Source organism: Schistocerca americana, chromosome 3, assembly GCF_021461395.2.
Source record: "Schistocerca americana isolate TAMUIC-IGC-003095 chromosome 3, iqSchAmer2.1, whole genome shotgun sequence".
Taxonomy (NCBI): Eukaryota; Metazoa; Arthropoda; class Insecta; order Orthoptera; family Acrididae; genus Schistocerca; species Schistocerca americana.
Window position 1 is genome coordinate 768,973,508 of NC_060121.1, and position 14,138 is coordinate 768,987,645.

Consider the following 14,138-nt stretch of genomic DNA (forward strand, 5'->3'; position numbering starts at 1 on the left):
TGTAGAGATAATGGTATTGGTGGGCCATCAAAGGTGCAGACCCACTGTTGTCCTTGTAGAGATAATGGTACTGGTGGACCATCAAAGGTGCAGACCCACTGTAGTCCTTGTAAAGATGGCCAGCAGCCATCTGTTGCGACTGTGCAGGTGCAAAATCACAAATCGAAAAGTCTTGCAGACAATATATCAAGTCCATAAACCACCACTTGTGCACTCACAACCTTTTTGGAATGTCCTTAGAACCAGCAGTGCTGTTGACCAGTCCCTTTTTGAATTACCAACACACATGCGAGCACTAACAGTCTTTTTTAATTTTTTAACTTCTCACATATTGTGCATATACTATGACCAACAGAAACGTGTGCAGTGAAATGAAATTGAAGAACTGGTGCATATACAATTACAAATTTACGACATGAGAATACAACTACAAAGGTACAAAACAAATCATTACAGAGCATAATAATACAGATAACATTTGTAGTAATACAGGCTTTACAGAAGAATAGAAATAAACATATACATCAGTGTTACAGGAATTATGACATAAGTAAATAAATTAAATAATGAGAATAGTTTTCGAAACGTTAACTTCACACATGAGCATTAAAACAGAACATAATAAATAATGTCTAAACATCTTTACAAAGTAAATCACATATTATTAATGCAAATTATATTTGAGGATAACAGTATTGCTCATCATAGTGAATGTAAGTATTAGAAAAATTCTACAACATAGCTCTTATCAGATAAACACATCAAGACAGGAAGAACACAAAAACATAGCGGAACAACACAAAAGGACAGCACAGGGTTTATTATCAGTGTGACATTTGGTACTGCACTATTTATACTAGTTGATTTGCAAACAAAATTTTCTTTACTTCTCGGAGATCTCCATTAGTTCATCATTTGTTTACAAGAAAATCCTACCTAAACCTGTTGTCCCTAAACCCTACTTTTTGTTCATATCCTCTTTCAAAACAATTATTCTTCATTGTACACTACTTGTTTGGCCAAACGTTTTTCTTATAGCTTCTTAATGCATTTCTTCCAATTCATTACAACTCATTCTCTTATATAGCCTACCCCTCCTAAGCTAACTTAAATCTACTGAGCTCAGATGCATAAACTAGGGGACGAGGCAATGCAGCAGCACAAAACAATTAACACAAACAGCAATGACGAAAAAATGCAAATTGGCAAAGCAAGCAGCAGTATATCTAAATTAGCAGAGCAAATGCAACATTACAACTAATATGAGCCAATGTGCAGCAACAAGAAAAATAAATCTGTAGTAAAACTGGATTAACACAACTTAAAATTCAGTAGAACTAAACCTGACAAGCAGCAGCAGCAAATGCAAGAACTTATATCTAAACATGAAAAAGCGCAAGCAGAAAAATTACTACAGTAAAGATAGGAAATGTGTAACACTTATTTCAGATTTTAACGCTAGAGTGATGCATCACAATAACTTTGAAAGGGTACAGTACCGCCTGACATTTAAAATAGGTACAACATTCTTCGTTATTCTTGTCAGAACAACATATTTTTTCTAATAATAACTCAATTTCAATTAAAACATCAAAGCCGGATACCAGTGTGGGAAAGAATGACAATTTATTTATTTAATTGATCACATGTGCACTCCCACAAAATAAATCCCTACATCCAGTTTGGTGAGATCTGTGAAATGAATGAATGTATGGTGGTCTGCTAACCGCAGATAGTGAATGTGAATATATGATCATCTTTGAGACGATCCTTTGGCCACCTTTGGTGGAACCAAAGAGATGAAACTTACCGGAGCTTTGAGCGCCTGAAATGTGGCTGACCAATATGGTAGTATGGACTCCCCAACCTCGACAGAGGTGCAAGATGACCTGAAGAAGGGCCATGTTTCAGCACTCTGCCGCTGGATCTTGTGCTGTTAAGACCTGTCTTAGGTGTGCTCCGTAAAGACAAAAGAGTGGAGACATGGTATGCATGTGGAATACTTAAGAGTAGTTTGAAATAATAATTTCTCTATTTCAGGAACTTTGGTGGGGAGAATTAAATGTCAGGCAGGTAATATTAATGGGATCGTAGTAATCTTCGGAAGTGACCAACGGTCACAAAGAAACCACATGTAGCAATAAGTTGAAATACTTCCGTGTGCTTAAGTTAAGCTGAATTACTAGCGTGTGTACTATAAGTTGAAATATTTAAGAAATGGCGTGTGCAGGACTTGAAATTAGAGACGAGTACTTCCACGTGGTGAGTACTGTGTAAGTCTCAATCCGTGTATGAGGCAAAGGATAAAGAGAAGTACTCGTCCATGGTATCAGTTGAGGACTCGCGTGTGTGATGAATATGTTCTTAATATTACTTTGCGTGATATGTTTCCGTGTGATGCTTGATTCATACTCTGAGAGAGAAGCAAGGTGAGTCAGCCGTCTATCCAGCAACGCCACTTGGCTTGCATTCCACAGGAAGACGTGCATATATCTTCAGAGTTCATAGTAGGAAAGTAGAATTACGAAGTGGGGCAGTGTCGTGTGAAACTGGGATAAATATTAGTTGAAGTGGGAAAGCTGAAAGTGATAATGTTGTGACTATTCCCTGTGTTGTATTTCATGTTGTAGTGTAGTGTATGTCATGTAATTTAAGTATGTGTGGTTTGCATGGGAGAGTAGCAAGGTAGTTTCAGAGGTAGTGGGTTATGCGTGTTCCTTTTGTACCGCTCGGTCTGGAGGAAAGTTTCGTGATAATGGTTGTGAGAGTCAAAGTGTGAGATATAGAAAAAGATCCACCATCCTATCCAGAAAGTGCACTGTAGCGTTAAATAATTATGAGACCATAAGATAGAGAATCACCAAAGAAAAGCCATGCCCACTAAGCGGAATTTCTCATGTGTTATTGTTGTAGGTTATAGAATTTGTGTGTATAGATTATAGAATTTATCGGAATAAATAAGATAGTGAAAATATAAAGATTGGTGCCTTTTCCTTCGAATTGTATGTTGTCATGATATCCAGAATTTATAATGTGTGCGCCACTCATATTCAGTGCGATGGCCACGTGTGGATAAAAGCCGTTAAATAAAAAAAAAAAAATGTGGTATTGCCAGTGCATAGTGAACAGTCAGAGTTCTGTAAATTACTGATAGTCAGATGTGCGCTTCCGTTGTGTATTATTCATACAGGAGGATAATTTGTAGCTTAATTGTGAGTACGAGAGTTCATGTTACTCAATAAATAAGAATGAATCCACTCGCTTGGCAGACCACTCATCTAGCAGGCCTGACTGCTTGATGCCACAGTATGAGCAAGGCATGTGGGTGCCTCTCATAATTTCAACCGTGCCAGGATATTTTGCCAGGATATTTTTTGCTGTTAGGGTTTGCTGTTAAGATTTTTTATTTGATGGAATATATTGTGATAGCGCTAAGAAGTAAAAATTTTTTTTTGATTGCAATTTCCTTCTGGATTGGTGAGGATCTTTTACTTTTTTTATGTAATTAATTGCTATATCATCCAAGGCTGGAAGATCATTGCATAATTTTTTTTTGCGTAATGTCTGTAGTAACTAGGTCGCAGTCGAAAAGTGTAGTCACCATGGAGAATAGTGATTCTGGGGTGAACGTAGCAGTGCAGCAGGAAGTAGGTGTCGATCTTGGGTTAATGAGCAAGAACGGTAAACACTCGAAAGGGGCTGAATTGTTCAGCGGACCACGGATAGGTGATCCTTTAAGCGGTGGGCTTTGTCCACAACCGGGGGCTTTTCCCGACGACGCGGGCGAGCCGGGACTAGGTCAGCTATGCAGTGAAAGTGAAGCTACCCCTGGCAAAGCTACGGTTTCTCAGGCGAACGAGGTGAGGGCACCGAAAGTAGCAAATGACAATGTGCTACTGTAGTTTTTACAGAGGATGGATAGAGATAATAAGGAAAGATTGGAGGCAAATAAGGAAAGATTGGAAGCGATGGATAAAGATAATAAGGAGAGAGATAGGTATAATAAGGAAAGATAGGAAGCGATGGATAAAAATAATAAGGAGAGAGATAGGGAGACTCAGGAAAGATTGTAGGCAATAGATAGGGGAAATAAAGAGGCAATGAGGAAGCTACACACAGTTATCGATGAGCGTCTGTCCACAGTTAATAATCGGTTAGACGAGGAGGAGAAGAATCTGGATGCGTTGAAGCAAGTATCTGATGCTGTGAAAGAAAAAGCCAATAATTTGGAGGTGCGAATAAGTGCAATAGAGAGTGATATTACAGAACGCAGAGACGTGTTGCCGGATGAGCGAATCAAAGAGATAGTGGAGGACTTACTTGCAGATAAACAAGGGGCATTAGACAGCGTGTAAGCTCAAGTCACCCGGCAGGAAGTGGCGCTAAATAAACACTGGGGTGAAGTTGCGGAGGTAGTGGTCAGAATGAATACGATTAGCGCAGATGTAGAAAAGATCAGTATAAGAGGCGAAACAGGCTCTGACAGTACGCAGCGAGAGGTTTATGCCGACCAAGAGGAGATACGATCACTATTACAGTTTGAAGAGGCACTATTAGAAAAAAATAGGAAACATAAGGAAGAACTAGCACAGTTGCAATTAGCGTGCAGAAGCGAGGGTGAGACACCACCAGGTAGACTGCAGAGGGAGAGTGAGATAAATTCAAAAAACGAAAATAGGCAGAAAGAAGAAGACGAACTCAGAGAGTTAGAAGAACGATTGTGTCGGATAAAACTGGTGGCAAACCCAACTGGGTATAGTCCAAGGTCGGAAAACATAAATGCAGAAGAAGAATATAGGAGGCACTTCGTGTCGCTACAAATGTACCCTTGTTTTCCGGATCATGATAAATACCAACATCCATGCCTGTGGCTGTCTCAATTTCAAGATTCATTACCTTCATCGTGGGGACCGCTCCTCAAAATGAAGTTTGTGTGTAACCATTTGAGGGACGAGGCTAGAGCGAAAATGCAGGAAGTTATTAAAGACTGTAGTAGCTACAAGATATTTTGTGACAAGTTTTTAAATGAATTCTGGTCGAAGAGTAAGCAGGGTCAGGTTAAGCAAAGCATATTGATGATGCCAAATTGTAACGAAGGTGGTATAAGAGATCCAGTGTCGTGCTATCAGGAAATGCTGAGACGAAATAGGTATTTGGATGTGCCATACGAAACTGGGGAGCTCATTAGGATCTGTATAACGAAGTTCCCAGTGAAATTGCGCAGAGATATAGCGATAGCAGGCAGAGGCGTAGACGATTCTGCGTCATTTCAGCACTTGTTACAAGAATTGGGTAATGAGAGCAATATCGTGAACGAAGACGCGACTCATAGGTCAGATAGTGTCGAGGATAGGAACGGCAGAAACTATCAGAATGACAGGAGAGCATGGAATCCTGGCATTTCATTCTTGTCATAATGGATTGAAGGATAGGAGGAACTAATCCAACATATCAGCCCTTAACATCTTGCTTTAAAACACATGCTGCTTGCACTGAAAATTGTCTGTGTAGCAGACATACTCTACTGATATGTAGGAATGCAAATACCATACTTCTGATCAGAGAAAAAAAATACCAGTGACGGCATCTGTTAGGCTGGTCTCTCAGAGCAAAATTTGCAAATTTTTATTTGGAACACTAATGTAAAAGGACTGTTTCCACAAAACAATCCAGTTGCTAAAAAAAAAATGTTATGTAATAATGCCAATGAGTCCAGTTTAATTAGTGCGATTTGACTATTGCGGGTACTTAACATGTAATGTAAAAAGTCAACATTGTGATCGAAGTTTTTAGATTAGCTGCCATCTGATCTATAGTATGTCATTGTCGTGGTGACAGTTATAATGAGGTGCAGCGTATGGTTGTTCGGAATCTGGTGTTAGTGAAAGAGGCCACTAGCACCAAAGTTTCTAACACTTGGGCTGTCCCATCTCTCCCAGTTTGTATACTCTCTGCACACATTTAATTATCATGCAAGCTCAGATTCCTAACTAGCAAATTCTTTGCTGTTTATAGTGGACCATTCAGAGTGAGGCGGATTGTCCATGAAAATGCTGTACTGACTGAGACGATCGAGGGAAAACAATCTCGTGGGCTTCATCACATTTCTAACATCAAATTATGAAAAAGTTAAGGATAGATCGAAAGTAGACAATTTATGGTAGATAGTCAGTGTATTTATTTGTGGTGTGTAACGTTGTGCAGGGTCAAATCGAACATAACAATTTTCAGGCGGGATGTCAGGAAGTATGACGGAATATACTGGTCGAATGAGTCATGAACAGGAGTCGACAGAGTGGTGTATGTACGTATTTTTCGTTATATGAATAAGGATCAAGCAGAAACGACGTGATGATTAATGAGTGGATAATGATGGTAGATAGAGAGAGAAGCAACGTGATAAATAGTAGTGGATAAAGGTGATATTTAAGGAGAGAAGCGACGTGAAGCAGTGTGATTAAGAAAGAGAGATTTGACGTGATGAAACGGTGGTAAATAAAGGTGAGTAGAATTAATAATGTGAAGATGTCCTAGATGTATGTTACAGAGAGGCCTGTGTATACTGCAATCGAGATTGATGCCAATGGCGGAGGAAGACCAGGAAATGACGGAGTAATGGACGGACGGAGAGCCGAAATACGAATGAAGAGAGGAGGACAACTGCACAACGTGAAAGGACATAAAGGGAGTATGAGATCCAGATGGTGAACGTTGTGGAATACTGACGTAAGATGTAATATGAGTGTAAATCTAATTCTTACCATAACATTTGCAATATTGCAAAAATAATATTTTTGTTGTTGTTGTTGAAGCCTGGTGCCAGTATAACTATTCAAAACGGTACCAAGAATGTGTACAGTTATTTTGCAGGATGAATAATTTGTGTATTTTTTGTTGTTAGATGAAATGTCGCAATTCTAAGTTGATATTTAGCAGGATGAATAATCGGTAAAGTGAATGCAGAGGTAAGCCGATGGAGAGAGGTGCCAGAGTGAAAGGATGAATTCGGAGACTGGAATGCTATCTCCAAAACAGCTTCATGTGTTATGTGGTTGCGTACAAGGGAGCAAAGGTATGGTATGTTGTCGTGAGTGTGGTGGTGTTAAGGTTAGCTGACTTCTAGACCTATTCTGTTAGTGTATTAATGGATTGAATGAGAAGGAAAATGTGATGTCTGGTGACTGAGAGTCGTAGAGTAGTGTGATCAATGCGCACACTCCTGTAAAGGGGATGCTACCGATCCATAACTAAAACATTATTGCTTTATTGTTTGATTTGGAAGAACCTCGATGGCAGTTCAGGATCTGAAATCATGTGGATGGTTCATACATGTCCTAGAAATGTTGTTATATATAATAAAAAGGTAAAATTTATAAAGAGATACTAATTTCAGTCTTTCACATGCACAAAGGTGCATTGTATGTTGTAGATTTAGAGTCATCAGTTTCTAAAATGTTTATTGTGTTAGGATGTTAAAGTAGTTTACTATTTAATAACGTGTGGTAGGTAATTGTGAGCTGTGTAGATTATTTCTTATTTTTTTGTTAGAACACTTTCTAGGGGTATTAATTTCAGTCTGTCACAAGCACAAAGGTTCACTGTATATTGTAGTTTTAGAATCAACAGTTTCTAATATTTTCACTGTGATAGGATGTTAGAGTAGTCTACTATTTGATATTGTAATTATGAGCTGTATAGATTGTTTCTTATTCCTTTTTTTTTTTTACACTTTCATGTTTTGTATGAGGGACGACAGGTACAATCAATAGCACAAGTGTGGGCTGTATATAGAAAAGGGATAAATGTTGATGTTGTAAGTGTAGAAAACTAGGGTGTATGATTTTACGCTTTTTGGAACAAAGATTCTTTTATTACCGATATATCTAATAGATCATATATGTAATCAATGAGTACTTAAATACTGTAAGAATATCCTTTTGTCTGTAATGTTGCGAGATGCACGGAAGGGTCTGAGTGATTGGGTGTCATAGCGCTGAGGTGCCCACGCAGAACGCGCCCGTACCTACACAAAAGGGGGACTGATGACCTTCGCTGTTTAGTCCCCCTTAAACATCCCAACAACCACCACCACCTACACAAAAACAAAGCATGAGGCCAAGCTAACGTCGCCATGGGAGAGGCGACAGAGCCGCGGCGCTCCCCACTCCACTGTCGGTCGGGGTACACTCCACGCGCCCACTACAGCAGGTCAACGGCCTGGGGCGCCATTCATAAGATGCGCCACCCTTACGACTGGAGACAGTATCCCGCGGAGGCAACAGCGGGTGGTTTCTTCTGCTCAATGGCTCACACGGCGGCGGTGCGACGGCAGAATGAACGACGTGCGGCAGAGTCCGGAGGGCATTTTTTACCAGCAACTATTAACTAGTACTGGACTGTGGAGCCGTGAAACACGATGACTGCTCGTATGTCTCCATAAGGTGGAAAGTGAAGGACTGGTGTTTCCACGTTGTGAGTGGTGGAAAAGATTTTTGTCGTTAGCAGACAGGACGATTGTTTTGTTTTGTCTTGAGCACTGAACGGTGGAATCCATAAACTTTTGGCAGTGACTTGTTAAGAGTGCTTTGTGAATTGCACGTGGGACGCTTGGTATACTTAAAGAGGACGGTTGTCGTTTGGTGACTGATTATTGTATGAACGCAAGAAACTAAAGTGGGACATTGACATATGCATTTGTAGTAGGAGACATTTCTTTAATTGGTGCAAGAATAAGTGCTGTTTGTTGGAACTTACAACTTTTAATTACACCATGAACTGAAAGGACAGAACTGTGGGTAATAGTAGTTGTAGGGCCATTTCTGGACGACCAGATTCGAGTGGATGGTAATCTGAGAGTGACTATGACGTTTGTGTTTAATGTGTTCAAAATGCCGATTTGAGTGACTTAAAGACTTTCGTCCGGCTAACCATGGGAGAGCTTTGACACCGAGACAGTGTTTCTAGGGAACCTGTCAGCAACTTTTTTACCCCAAGAAAATCACAGAATGAAATGATTCCATGTGACTCGCAAGATAGGGAATAATGTATTTGTATTTGTAACTATGTACATTTTTTATATGTTTTATTCCTGAAGGGACAGCAAGTGTAATGGTATTTCATTAATGTATGTGTTTAGAATAGTTAGTGTATTTGTTTTTTTTTTTTGTTTGTTCTGGGTTATCAAGTTCACGTAGCATGTTTATTAGAATATTTGGTACAATGATGCTTTAATTATTAGCCAGTGGCGTAATTCTAACGTAGCGGCTGTTGTTGCATTGGTCAGTAAGGTTGTCACAGAGGACAAAAGTTTGCATTGCACAACAAATATCGGAATTAACTGATGCATTTTGATGTCGTGGACAGTAATGACCTTGTTGGTGTGTTAACTGAAGCCACTTATTTGCAGTATCACAGTGGTGATATTTCACATTAAAGTGTAACGAAGGCTAGTCGAAATGCAAATTCTCATCGTCTAAATGTGTAACAACAGAGAAATGAGTAGTAGAGTAAGATACGAGAGCTACTGGTGGATTCAAGCACTTATTGCTAACTATTTACTGCGTGTATTGATCAAAGATGATGGACTGACTAGCTCAGCAGCAGGTATTTGTACTGGTGGACAAGGATAAGGGTAAACTCACAGTCGAGTAGTGGTGGCAATTGCTTAAGTGATGATAGTTAATGAGGTATGACATGATGTCTTAGATTGACTATACTACATAACCTGTATGTAACTTGTGGTATATTTCATTGTTTTTTTTCTCAGTTTAATTTCTCTGTAGGTTTGATGTACATTTTAGAGTACTGGTATCGAGCCTGATACTCTACATGTAACTAGTGTATGCAATTTTTTATCTTTTGTTGATTTTGTTTTGTATATAGACATTGTCGTGTAAAGATTATCACAACGCAATTTATGAATGTCAGATTACTTGTTCTGTGTTTGGACGGTGAGCTATTTAAAATTTTATGAGTACAATTATTATTTTTTTTATTTGTTTTAGAATTATTGAAGTTCGGATTACTCCTAAAAATAACGGAGATCCCGGTAACTAAGCAAATTTTTATCTCACCATTATTTTTTTATTTGTGTGATGTAATGTTTTATTTGTCATTTGGATTGTTGTAAATTTGTATGTGTACGTTACTCCGGATTGTGGAGAGTACAATAATACAACAACAGTGTCAATAATTTTCTTAAAGTAACAGCATTTGGTCGTTTATTTGAGGTCAGCAGGTGATAAGGTCTCCTCCTGGTTATTTTGATGACTTGCTACATTTGTTCTAATACAGTTTTCTTAAAAAAAAAATGTTCGGAACTACCCTCGCATTGCAAGGATAGTACCGTGCCATTTTTTTCTGCATGGGTAGCCGGTGGTGAAAGGGTACAGTACCGCCCGACATTTAAAATAGGTACAACATTCTTCGTTATTCTTGTCAGAACAACATATTTTTTCTAATAATAACTCAATTTCAATTAATACAGCAAAGCCGGATACCAGTGTGGGAAAGAATGACAATTTATTTATTTAATTGATCACGTTTGCACTCCCACAAAATAAATCCCTATATCCAGTTTGGTGAGATCTGTGAAATGAATGGATGTATGGTTGTCTGCTAACCGCAGATAGTGAATGTGAATATATGATCATCTTTGAGACGATCCTTTGGCCACCTTTGGTGGAACCAAAGAGATGAAACTTACCGGAGCATTGAGCGCCTGAAATGTAGCTGACCAATACGGTAGTATGGTCTTCCCCCACCTCGACAGAGGTGCGAGATGACCTGAAGAACGGCCATGTTTCAGCACTCTGCCGCTGGATCTTGTGCTGTTAAGACCTGTCTTAGGTGTGCTCCATAAAGACAAAAGAGTGGAGACCTGGTATGCATGTGGAATACTTAAGCGTAGTTTGAAATAATAATTTCTCTATTTCAGGAACTTTGGTGGGGAGAATTAAATGTCAGGCAGGTAATATTAATGGGATCGTAGTAATCTTCGGAAGTGACCAATGGTCACAATGAAACCACATGTAGCAATAAGTTGAAATACTTCCGTGTGCTTAAGTTAAGCTGAATTACTAGCGTGTGTACTATAAGTTGAAATATTTAAGAAATGGCGTGTGCAGGACTTGAAATTAGAGACGAGTACTTCCACGTGGTGAGTACTGCGTAAGTCTCAATCTGTGTGTGAGACAAAGGATGAAGAGAAGTACTCGTCCATGGTATCAGTTGAGGACTCGCATGTGTGATGAATATGTTCTTAATATTACTTTGCGTGATATGTTTCCGTGTGATTTTTGATTCATACTCTGAGGGAGAAGCAAGGTGAGTCAGCCGTCTATCCAGCAACGCCACTTGGCTTGCGTTCCACAGGAAGACGTGCATATATCTCCAGAGTTCATAGTAGAAAAGTAGAATTACGAAGTGGGGCAGTGTCGTGTGAAACTGGGATAAATATTAATTGAAGTGGGAAAGCTGAAAGTGATAATGTTGTGACTATTCCCTGTGTTGTATTTCATGTTGTAGTGTGGTGTATGTCATGTAATTTAAGTATGTGTGGTTTGCATGGGAGAGTAGCAAGGTAAATTCAGAAGTAGTGAGTTGTGCGTGTTCCTTTTGTACCGCTCGGTCTGGAGGAAAGTTTCGTGATAATGGTTGTGAGAGTCGAAGTGTGAGATATAGAAAAAGATCCACCATCCTATCCAGAAAGTGCACTGTAGCGTTAAATAATTACGAGACCATAAGATAGAGAATCACCAATGTAAAGCCATGCCCACTGGGCGGAATTTCTCATGTGTTATTGTTGTAGGTTATAGAATTTGTGTGTATAGATTATAGAATTTATCGGAATAAATAAGATATTGAAAAGAAAAAGATTGGTGGCCTTTTCTTTCCAATTGTATGTTGTCATGATATCCAGAATTTATAATGTGTGCGCCACTCATATTCAGTGTGATGGTCACATGTTGATAAAAGCCGTTAAATAAAAAATAAAAAGAAAATGTGGTATTGCCAGTGCGTAGTGAACAGTCAGAGTTCTGTAAATTACTGATAGTCAGATGTACGCTTCCGTTGCGTATTATTCATACAGCAGGATAATTTGCAACTTAATTGTGAGTACGAGAGTTCATGTTACTCGATAAATAAGAATGAATCCACTTGCTTGACAGACCACTCATCTTGCAGGCCTGACTGCTTGATGCCACAGTATGAGCAAGGCATGTGGGTGCCTCTCAACTTACTCTACCAAACAAGTTACCAGATCAATAAAAAATTAAGTATGCAACTCCTGTGAAGGGGTACGTCTATTTGTGCTCCCTTTTTAAGAAAGTAGATCATAAAATTACTATTTAATCCATTTGTAGACAGAAAATAGTGATAATAGTACATGTATTAAATTTTATTTTAACCAATATTGCAATGCAACTAGAAACTAGATATTAAACAAAATAAACAAATATATACATAAAGCAAGGCATGAAACGTCATTCACCAGCTGTATGGCATTTCAGTAAATATCAGAAATTACGAGCTACAAAGTGTAATCGTTTGTCTTCGAGTATGAGCGTGTTGTATTTTCGATGCTTTCTACAAAGAAATGTCAATAGTGAGGTTAATGGCCTCATTTTCTCCACGTAATGGTTTTTTTAAAGGCGACAGTCATGCAGCTATGTGCCCACAATGCATTAAATCAAGGTCACTTATCTTCCTTACCGAAATGTTTACGACAGCAGTTTCCGCTACATTGACAGTCTCACATTAAAAAAAAATTCACAGGTCAAAAAATTACAGTAGAAATGTGTAGAAACGAAATCTCATGAATAGCAGTGTTGTGATACTCACATTCATGCATGTACACACATTTCATAACTCTTAAAGTACGATTCTTGGTTTCCAACATCCTTTTCACAAATCAGAGTCCCTAACCACTACTCATTATTCAGACACATATAAACACATACTCACATTCCTCATATAGCGTCATCTTATTGATCATAAACATATCTAAGCACCATAATACACATCCTTGTTGTAATAACATCATCATAACAGATCAATCACATCGCAAAATCGTTGCAGCTTCTGTCAATAATTTCAAACCTTGAAAAAAATTCTCTGCTCTTTTCTAGACTGTCATCTAACTCAAATGTACTTCAAAACTCAAGATCCCATACCAAATACATCACTCAAAGCTCTCATAGTATCACAATGGTTCCAAAAATATATGAACAGTTCACAAAGTACAGACAAAATACAAATTCATAAGTGTGAAGTTATGCAACTATCTAACTGCGTAAACATGTGTCATTGATATAGTAAAAAAAATCTTTGTCTCTCTCATTTAAATGATCAGATAGCTGTGTAATTCTGTGTTACATAAATATGGTACCGATGTGTAAAGTTATATAAGCAAATACCGTATTAGCTAGGACTCCTAGCGCTTGCCACATGCTTAGTACACAAAGTAGGCGTGTACCCCCTGAGGATTAATGTAATTATACCCTCAGGTGTTACAGATTACAGCAATGAAATGAAATGTATCACCGAAAAACTTCTTTGTATCTTTGTAATTCAAAAATCTTTAAAAAATGTTTTAAGTACAAAAATTAATCACTCAAATACATGTCCTGTAGCAGTAAATTATGCATCTTCCTGTAGGATAATTTCTGTCATTACTTAACGGTAAAAATGTGCCAAGTGTCGTAATTATAGTCTTCTGTAAGCAAAGTTCTGCAAAAGTCAATGTACTTACCTCATCATAAACAAAAGTGAAATGCTTTGCGTATAGATATCGTAGCTATTACGCTTACTGCCGTTATCAGGAAAGTACTTCACTGTAACGTATTGTTGTGTTACGGAAAGGCTGTGTCATTGTAGCTATACCACAAAGTTACTTCTAAAACATCTTTTACTTTCCAGAATAATACAGAAAAACTGTGCATGCATAAAACAGATACAGCACAAAAGCAATAATGTTAATTGTGTTACTCATTAACAGCATCGTGATATAATCGTGTAGCTGTCAAATAAACTAACAACTGTGTCATCTGTTATCATTCAGTAATTACGTTAAATCTATAATGTCTTTTCAAGTAAACAAAAATGATGCATTAAAATCTCATTAGCAGTATATGTTC